Raw genomic sequence first — 9,167 nt, 5'->3', positions numbered from 1 at the left:
TAATTTCACACAGCTCTGCCTTGTAACTCAAATCAGCTCTGATATGCAATTAATATTAATCCGTGTAAAATTTATGGTCTAAAATTGCAAGATCAAAAGCAAAGTCATTCCCAACTGAGAAAAATATCGAATTTCCAGACATTCCAAGGAGGAAGAAATTTTTGCAGGTCATATTAAAAGCCACAATTTTCAAACAGTATTCAAGATTCATCTTCAACTGATTTATCCACTGGACTTTGGAAAACAACTGTGTATGTAATGTTTAGATAAGAAATATTAAATGTGTCTATTGGTTCTACAGCCTGGCCACAGTGTTCTAACAATTAGGATTATAACATTAAGATAAGATAATTCCTATTGACATTGACACCAACTACTAGTTTTGTCAGAAGCAAACACACACGTTGGACTGATGCCCGCTTTAGAAGAGTCACCTATCAGGAAGCTCAGGAAGCTCAAAAGTGCATGGTTTGTATGCATATTCAATGTGTTATATGTCTATGATCAAACACCCAAGACTTCCCGAAAATGCTTTAGCCTTAGGTTATGTTCATACTCCATTGTCTTCCAGTGCTCCCTCTGCAATGTGCTACCAAAGCATGTATGGGTGGAGCACATACCACTTAGCTTCTCTCAACACACAGAGACCCTAAGATACAGGGGCAAAAAAACCCAAGTAATGCATCACCCATATATGCAGTACTTTGTAAGGACTTCTTGTTACTGGCAAGTAACTACTCTGGAGCATTTGCCCACTTTTACTTTTAAACCATAGGTCACTACAAACAGTACCTCCCTACATGCAAACGTTACGTGAAAGGGACTCTCAGAAGCTTTATGCAGACAGCAAATGGAAGATGCTCTTCCAAGTGCCACTTCATGCCTGAAAGCCTCTGCACCTAGAAGTGCTTAGTTTTGTGAAGGAACGCACAGAGCTTCAAGCATCCATTCTGCAGATCTCAATGATGGGGCATATCGTCAGAAAAGATATTAGAGTTGCTTTTCTGTAGCAACAGCTACAGCTACAGATACATCTCCATAGCATACGCTCATGGTTCAGGTTACTCATGAAGATGTTAAACAGTACTGGACCCAGTATCGATCGCTGGGGTACACCACTAGTGACTGGCCTCCAACCGGACTTCTGGCCGCTGATCACAACCCTCTGAGGCCAGCAGTTCAGTCAGCTTTCAGTCCACCTCCCTGTCCCTTATTTAGTCATACTTCACCAGTCTGTCAATTAGGATGTTATAGGAGACAGTGTCAAAAGCCTTACAACTGAGGAAGGAACCAGAAAGTTTGTGGAAAGGGCAATGTGGGTAGAATAAGAAATCTTGCCATAGCTACACTTAAATTTAACAAACTCATTAACAAAAGAAAAGTTGGAGAATAGAATATTTTAGAAAATGGAGGAGTAAAAAGGTTGAGCTGTTTTATCATTGGCCAAAAGAGTGACGTTCACAACACAGGCTGTGGCTCAGCTGGCTGACAAAGAAGAACTGAGGATATATGATACATTCACACCAACCGGGGGTGGGGGACAGAGAGGAAAGGAAGCAGAAAATGAACAAGGTCCCCTATGTATACAAGTAAGACCACAGTGTGCCTAGGTTTGAGTACTCAGTATAAGTGTATCAATGATGCAAAAACGCACACAATTACTGAAGTCACAATTCTTTCTGAAGAGAAGGTAAACAACTACAAAATACGGGTTTGGAGCAGAAATGTATATATTAGAACAATTATGTATCACAGAGAATCTGAAATCACTCAGTTGAAGGCTGCTGTAATATAAAATGTTAAAAAACAAATCAACAGGCTTGTGCTACCCACTACAAAATTTGTTTACTTAAATACACATCCCTTTTATATAAAACATTGCTACTTGAAAGAATGCTCCATTCTCAAAACTGCTCAGAATGTATGTCTAGTGGTATCTAATACAATAGTTCCTACAATATTAGAAGAGTCATAGTTACATCATAATAAAATATTTTGCAGAAGTGTTGTAGGGGAATGTTTTAAACAGACAAAATCACTGAAATTAAAGGCACTGCAAAGAGCTGTCTCTGTACTACATGGATCCAATTCAGGAAAGCTATTTAGCAACTGAAGCTATGCTTGGCTCAATGTGGACCATGGCAGCAAGACAACAATAGGACCAACATCATTATTTCATAACTTAGCTAAAAAGTGGTCGGATAAACCCCCTTCAACAAAAACAAACAAACAAAAAAAGAATCCAAGGATTAGCATGGTATTTTTTGCATAAAACTTGCATAAAAATATTCTGAACAAACCCAGAGGCTGACACATCAAGAAAAATTAAACATACAAAACTTGGAGTTTATATAGTGAAGCAAGTTATTTGCTAATATATTAGAATCACAGATCTGCAAAATTTTCACAATGTGCATTTTTTCATATTCATATAGTAGAACTTGGTTTGCACTAAATTTACTATTTCACCACCATAAACTGCGAGTAGTCTTAATTTTTCCTCATGTTTCTTCTACAGTCTTGTTTTACCACTTCCCAAAGAAATACATTTCAGGCAAGTTGATAGCACTACACTCTCTAAAAAAACACACACACAAAACATTCTCCTGTCTATTAGTAAGAAAAGCACAACAGCACAAAACTGCAGCGTAAGGGAAAAGAGTACTAACAGCTTCAATTCTCCTACAGTACTAACAGCTTCAATTCTCCTATGCTCCTTCTTCATTTCAGAAGTACCATAGAAACAGTCCTGCCACTGCAAACAGCCTTCCAATACTTAGGCTGTTCTGACTTTTTGAAATATCATTACCTTTTTCAAAATACTAAAGAAAATACCATAACTAATACATCAACAGTGTATCAAGTACTAAACAGTGGAGTTCTACCTATAACATTTAGACAAAAGGCTATCTTACAATATTTAAGTTACTTCAGAAGACAATGCTTTATTCGGTTATGCACAAATTCCATAAAGGTTCATTCCAGAAACTGTTCTGTTATCAAAGTCTTCAGTATTATCTCTGCTGTTCCAGTTTGAGAAAAAAAAAATAACAGATCGCAGCAGAACATTCCCATCTTTGTCTTTTCTATGATAGAGAGATACAGCATAAAAGACCACCTGCAATGAACACAGGAAAAGACCGCACCCATGAATTTTCAAAACAAGACTGCTATTATTTCTCAGACCAAACTGTGGCTAAATGCTTCCAGCATTCCAGACCACAGTCTTGCTGATCTCTCTCTCTCTCTTTTTTTTTTTTTTTTTTTTTAAACTTGGAAGATCTGTCCAAAAAGGAACAAAAAAACTGCTAGAAGTTTTAAAATAGTGGTTTTAAACATAGTAAACACACGCATAGTGTTTTAAACATAGTAAAAACTGGTGTGAACACACCAGTTGTTTCCTGTATTTGTCTGCTTACACAAAGGAGCAACTGTACATCTCAGGAAGTAGGGAAATGCTTACTTTAAAAGAGCAGGAACACAGACTCATCTTTGCTATCACTGGGGAGAGGTGCTCTCTGTGATGGATGAATCCTCAGGTGTAACATATGTAGGATAGGAAGTCTAACATAGGTCGGTCGGACATCAGCAGGGATCTCAGATTTAACCTTGTGTCTAAATAGTATGGAGATTTTTTTCCTTTCATTACCTGTTTCTTTTGTTAGGCTTGTAACACTTCTTTGGAATTCATTTTGGAATGTTGTAAGAAATATTTTCATTTGAAATTTAATTAAAAATAGCTTGGAATAATCTCCCAATAACTGGGTAGTACTAAAGCATTTCTCAAACAAGGTTGTAAGGCAGTTCCATAAACCAGGGTGCTCAGGCAACATAAACAGTTTAGCTCCCCATCACATTCTCCAGAGCATCTCAAACAATCTCACAGACTGCCCCAGATGGAATGAGAATTGATATCCCATGAGTTAAGAGGAAGAAAGTGTCTCGCAGTGAGAGATGTGAGGCTCTATAGCATTGTGGGAGGGGGAGTCCCATGAACTCTGCAAGTCTTCAGAGACTTTGTCACTCTCCTTCAATGTAATAAATTCATGATTTATTCCTAACCTAAATCTGTTGGCTTACTTGTTGGTTTAAGCAGACAGATTAAAGAAGCTTTTCCATCTAATGGTAGATAAATATGGGGGGGAGGGGGGAACAATATAATTGGTCCTTTTTGAACATTCTCTTTTGATAAGCTAAGCAATCCTTCAGACCTTAAACTATTTCCATGGAACTTTCAATAACTCACACCATTTTTTTTTGAGTATGGCCATTAGGAATGGCTGTCAAATCTATTTAATAAGAAATATTTTACATAAACAGCACTGACTATTATCCACAGGGATTTGTGCTGGGACTCACGCTGTTCAACAAATTCATAGGTGACCTGAAAAAAGGGGGTGAACAATGGAACAAAAAGCTGCTGTTGATATTAACCGATTTGGGTAGCAAAGAGAAGAACTGACTGTAAGGAACTGCGGAAGGACTTATGAGACAGGGAGTGGACAATAAAACAGCAGATAAAAATCTACAGAGATAGACATAGTGATACAAACAGGGAAAAAAATCCTGACTTTCCATATAAAACGAGAGGAACTAATAAATGCCAATAAAGGCAAGTTCTTGGGATTACAAGGAATAGTTCCTGAAAACAACTTGTTTTTCTGATTGTTAATAAATGCTGAGCTAACAGAATGTTAGGAATTATTAAATAGAACACAAAACATTTTGTAGTCACTATATAAATCTAAGGTGCACGTTCATCTTGAATACTGTGTGCAGTCCATGCCCACTCTCTTCCTCTCAGAAAGGATACAGAACTGTCAGAAAGGTTGCCAAGGATGGTCAAATATACTGAGTGGCATGTATATGAGGAATGCTGAACTAAGCCAAGATTCTTCAGTTTGGAACAGAAATAACTGAAGATATGGTGTGAAGACAACAAGAGCTAATGACAGAAGTCTATGAAGTCATGTCTAGTCTGAAGAGGGTGCCTAAAAAACAAGGTATGAACTTAAGGTAGAAAATACCATGTTGAAGTCAAACAAAAGAACATGGTATGTGACAGAGATGAGAAAATCCCTGCCACCTGGTGAAGAGGCTGCAAAGATTTTATGCATGAGAGAATGCACAAGTTCATGGAAAAGAAATCTACTGAGGGTCACTAAATGCTAAGACATCAGTTCTGGCTCAGGAAATCTACATAGAGTTCTCGAGCTCTAGTTGTGCAGGTGCACCGATTTAAAAATGCTTATACTTTTCAGCTCCAGCTTAGCACCATTCTAAATTACTAATAAACCTAGAAAATAGATCACAATATGACTGTGTAACATATCTTCTTCCCAAAACAGAACACGAAAGCTTCCTGTGCTCATCTACTTTTTCTGAATTACTAACTTCAAACAGAATCTGAATCAGAAGTTCCATGATAGAAGAGAAATCGTGTAACAGTTGTACATAATCTGTGGACACCTTTTTGAGGGTCCTATTTGAAAAGATTTTGCCACTTCTGCAGTTGTTGGTCTAGAGTTCAAGTTCTAGTGTTATCCTGTTTGTTCTACAGTTCTTAGTAGCGAAATGAAGGATTTAACAGAAGCAAAAAACTTGTTTTTCCCAATAAATGGTAATCCTCAAAGTCACAGATGCCTCATTGCGAAAGGAGCGTAGGTCTGATGCTGCCTACAGAGACTCAGCAAGACAGACAATACACCAAGAATCTCAAAAGCTAGTACCACTCAGACTGTACTCATTAAAAGCAAACTGCGTGCTCAGACATTTTACCAGATGAAATACTGATAAATGCTTGGTTGCATGGCTCCTTTGTACATCACAAAGGAATAGCAGACAATCAAAATTAGACACCATTTCAACTGTAGGTCTCCTTTTATTACATTTCTAGTTGAACTGTAAATATATTTAGCACATGATAGAAATACTCATTCCAAAAGTATGTGCATGTTTCCTCTCCTCTTCTGTACAAAAGCATTTTTGTATACTACTTCCAGGTTTTTATTTTGCTAAAAGTTCTGCTTGGTAATGCAAACTGGACAGATTTTTCAAAACCTGCAAATGATATCAATGACAGAATATCGTTTTTGTCATTGTTGAAAGTCTTACTTTTAAGTGTACATTTCCTTGATCCAGTAGGTAATCTAGAGTTTTGGGGTAGCAGAGCAGAAAAAAGCATGAGTGAAAGTATCATTTAGGCAGGTTCTCAAAAAATACTTGTCTGACTCGTATATACTTTCTGAAGGCTGTTAAACACCTATGTGACTATGAGGACACGGTCTCTTGTCAGAGCTTTGGTTTTGTTCTGGCCATATACCAAAGTCTTCAAAATATACACTCTCACATAATTCAAAATATTGTCTTTACACACAGCTCATGCTTATTACTGTTGCCAAAAACTGTTTCCAAGACTGCAAAAAGCAATCAACCAGTGTTCGTTCTTTAAAAAAAAAAATTGTTTTTAATTCTTAAATATGCATTTCTTTGAGACTAATTTCAAGCAATCATTCCAATTTCTGCAGGCAAAAGGATATGTTTTAAAATTCCCCAACTACACACTCATGTTGTGTAATAAACTTTGGTGAAAATCTGGGTATTAAGATCTAGTTTGGCTACTTTTTTTTTTTTTTTTTTTTAATATACAACTTCCCTTATGTCACAGCACCACCTAATCTGCATCTTGAAATCCTCAGGGATCCATGAGTTAGAACTTTACAGGGCTTGTTGACGTACCTGGATTGCACAGCCTAAACAGAAGACAAGTTACAGCAAGAGACTATTAGAATACTCCAAGCACCACTACAGCTGATGCTAAAGCACAGGAATACAGGTAAGATGGACAATTCACATTTAGGCATGTATCTCAGCAGTGCAGAACATAAGGTCACTCTTTTCATATCAGCATATAAATTCACTGAGGATCATCAGAGAAAGCAGGAGTTCGTTTCCCCTCGAGCTTCCAGCTAGACATGCTCTCTAGACATATAATTCATTACAAATGCAGGTAACAAAGAGTAAGGTACACTTTATGTATATTTAGTGAGAAAGTCCTGTGGGGAGCACTGATGGGAAGAGACAAACAAAAACCTGTGATTCTAAAAGCCACCAAGACTACTTCTGCTCTTCAGAGAGGACAGAACATAAATTGACACAAAACCAATACAAAATGAACCATCAACTGTACAACAAAAGATAGCATTTTATGATTATAACTTTGACCCATATCAAAGCAAGTCTCAATTCATAGCTGAGCCTGCTTTTCACTGCTAGGTAAGAGGAGGATGAAGACTGAGCTTTATAGGCTAACCAGCAGGATGTTGATAAAAAAGCAGCACATAAAAAGCATTAAAATTTGACAGTCCTGAATTTGTGTAAGTCTTCCTCTTTATAAGCACAAATACATTAAGTAAAATATTTCCAGCAACTGTTCATATTGTCTAAGTCCTAACCTATTAAACTCCCCTTTCAACTTCTAAGTCAGGCTGTCCATGTTAACATATTTGTCAACAAGGCTGAGTTCGTTACATTTGGCATCAGTTTGCTTCTCTAACAGTCTCTTGGTAAGGAACAAGAGCATTTTTGCAAATCACAGTTTGGGAAGGATTTTATCCTGATGGATCTGTGTGTCTCGCTTTAGGGGAAAAAGGGCTATTATTTCCAAATGATTTAAAGTAAACACAATACATGTCATGTATTTCTTCCAACATATATGCAATAAATTAACAGAATCAACAGTGAAAACTAAAGGGATGAAGATACTAAAAAATGTGCTGCAAATGAGACTAAACTACTGACCAGTTTGAAGGGCTTATTCATCCATAAGAAGTCTTTCTTTCCCCCAGGAGTCCCTGAAATGCTTTAAGACTATAAATAAGCTTGTGATGCTGAAAAGCATATGCAAAAAAAGAACAATTTCCCTCATATATCCCTTTGAAATTCTATGAATATCTCAGTTTGCTTAAAGTGGCACAATGATAAGAAGCCTTTCTAAGAACTGTGTGGTATCATTCCTAGAATACCTACACTCCCTTTTCATACATGTGGCTGTAATTGTGGACCACTAACTGGAATTCCTGTGTCAGCAGTAATATGCATGGGTAACTAGCATTTTAGGTAAAGACATATTTCACATTTGATGTCGTGGAGTTCATGTGGTTGAAGCACAAGACAGAATGACGTTAGACAAGCACAAAGCTGCATTAGAACAGGAGTTTGTGGTTATACCAACAGTTAAAAATATTTAAGACATTTCTTTATGGTGTATTCTGTTGCTTGTAACTTTGCCAAACAGTAATGATTTGTGCTGAACATCCGAGATGGAAATTCCCAAATTAATTTGTTTTAATTTACTTTTTTCTAAGAATTATATTTACAGAATGTTCAAAACAGTTACTTCAACAGGATCATGCTCTATACACATAAACTGCTGTAGAAAAAGCACTGTATTTGTCTTTTTTGGGCACTAGAAAATAGTTATAATAAATAATCTTACTGTGTCTATTACGCTATATAATTGCTTACTGAAGACATGATTAAATACTTCTCAGGCTAATTTCCTACCAATGGAAGGACATTCCAGTACAGTCAATGGCCCTTCTTAGCAGGAATCTGCGACTGCAGTATTCAAGTAGTTGAACAGTTCAGTAATGTGCAGGAATAGTGAGCTAAAAGAACAGTTAGGAAAATAATGATACAGTGTGCCTACACGAACAATAAAAGGGAATTCCTGAAAGGGGAAGTCAATAAATTGAACTGCCTTTACAGTTTGCGTCTCTTTTCAATGTAGTCACAAGAAATTGTAGTTGTTTTGTGACAATTTTGAGATATCAACGCTATGAGGTATCTAAAACACCAGTCTAGCAAGCTATAGGTGTAAGGTCTCAAATCATGTTGTAATCAAAGACATTTCTGAAACCCAATGCTCTTGTGAATTCTAATGAACTCAAATGCACTGTAAACAGGAGACATAAGTATGGTTCGAGAGTTCAGTAAAACATGAAACTTTCACAAGTTAGTGTGATCCTAGACAGAATTATATCTTAAAAATCTCCACCAGATTTAATTTTTCTGACTATCAAATGAAGTGAATCATACATTCTATATGAAGCGTTCTTCAGGTGCACAACATGCTACATAAGTGATTGTCAAAATGAGCTAGGGTT

General features: G+C 36.8%; 1 protein-coding gene across 2 annotated transcripts in view; it reads right to left on the bottom strand.

Annotated features, from left to right (window-relative positions):
- RALGPS1 (Ral GEF with PH domain and SH3 binding motif 1) overlaps positions 1-9,167 on the bottom strand; it is a 133,874-nt gene that overhangs the window by 89,472 nt on the left and 35,235 nt on the right. The gene's annotated exons all lie outside the window — the stretch shown is intronic.

Source organism: Dromaius novaehollandiae, chromosome 20 (genome assembly GCF_036370855.1).
Source record: "Dromaius novaehollandiae isolate bDroNov1 chromosome 20, bDroNov1.hap1, whole genome shotgun sequence".
NCBI lineage: Eukaryota > Metazoa > Chordata > Aves > Casuariiformes > Dromaiidae > Dromaius > Dromaius novaehollandiae.
This window is presented reverse-complemented; position numbering and strand designations above follow the sequence as displayed.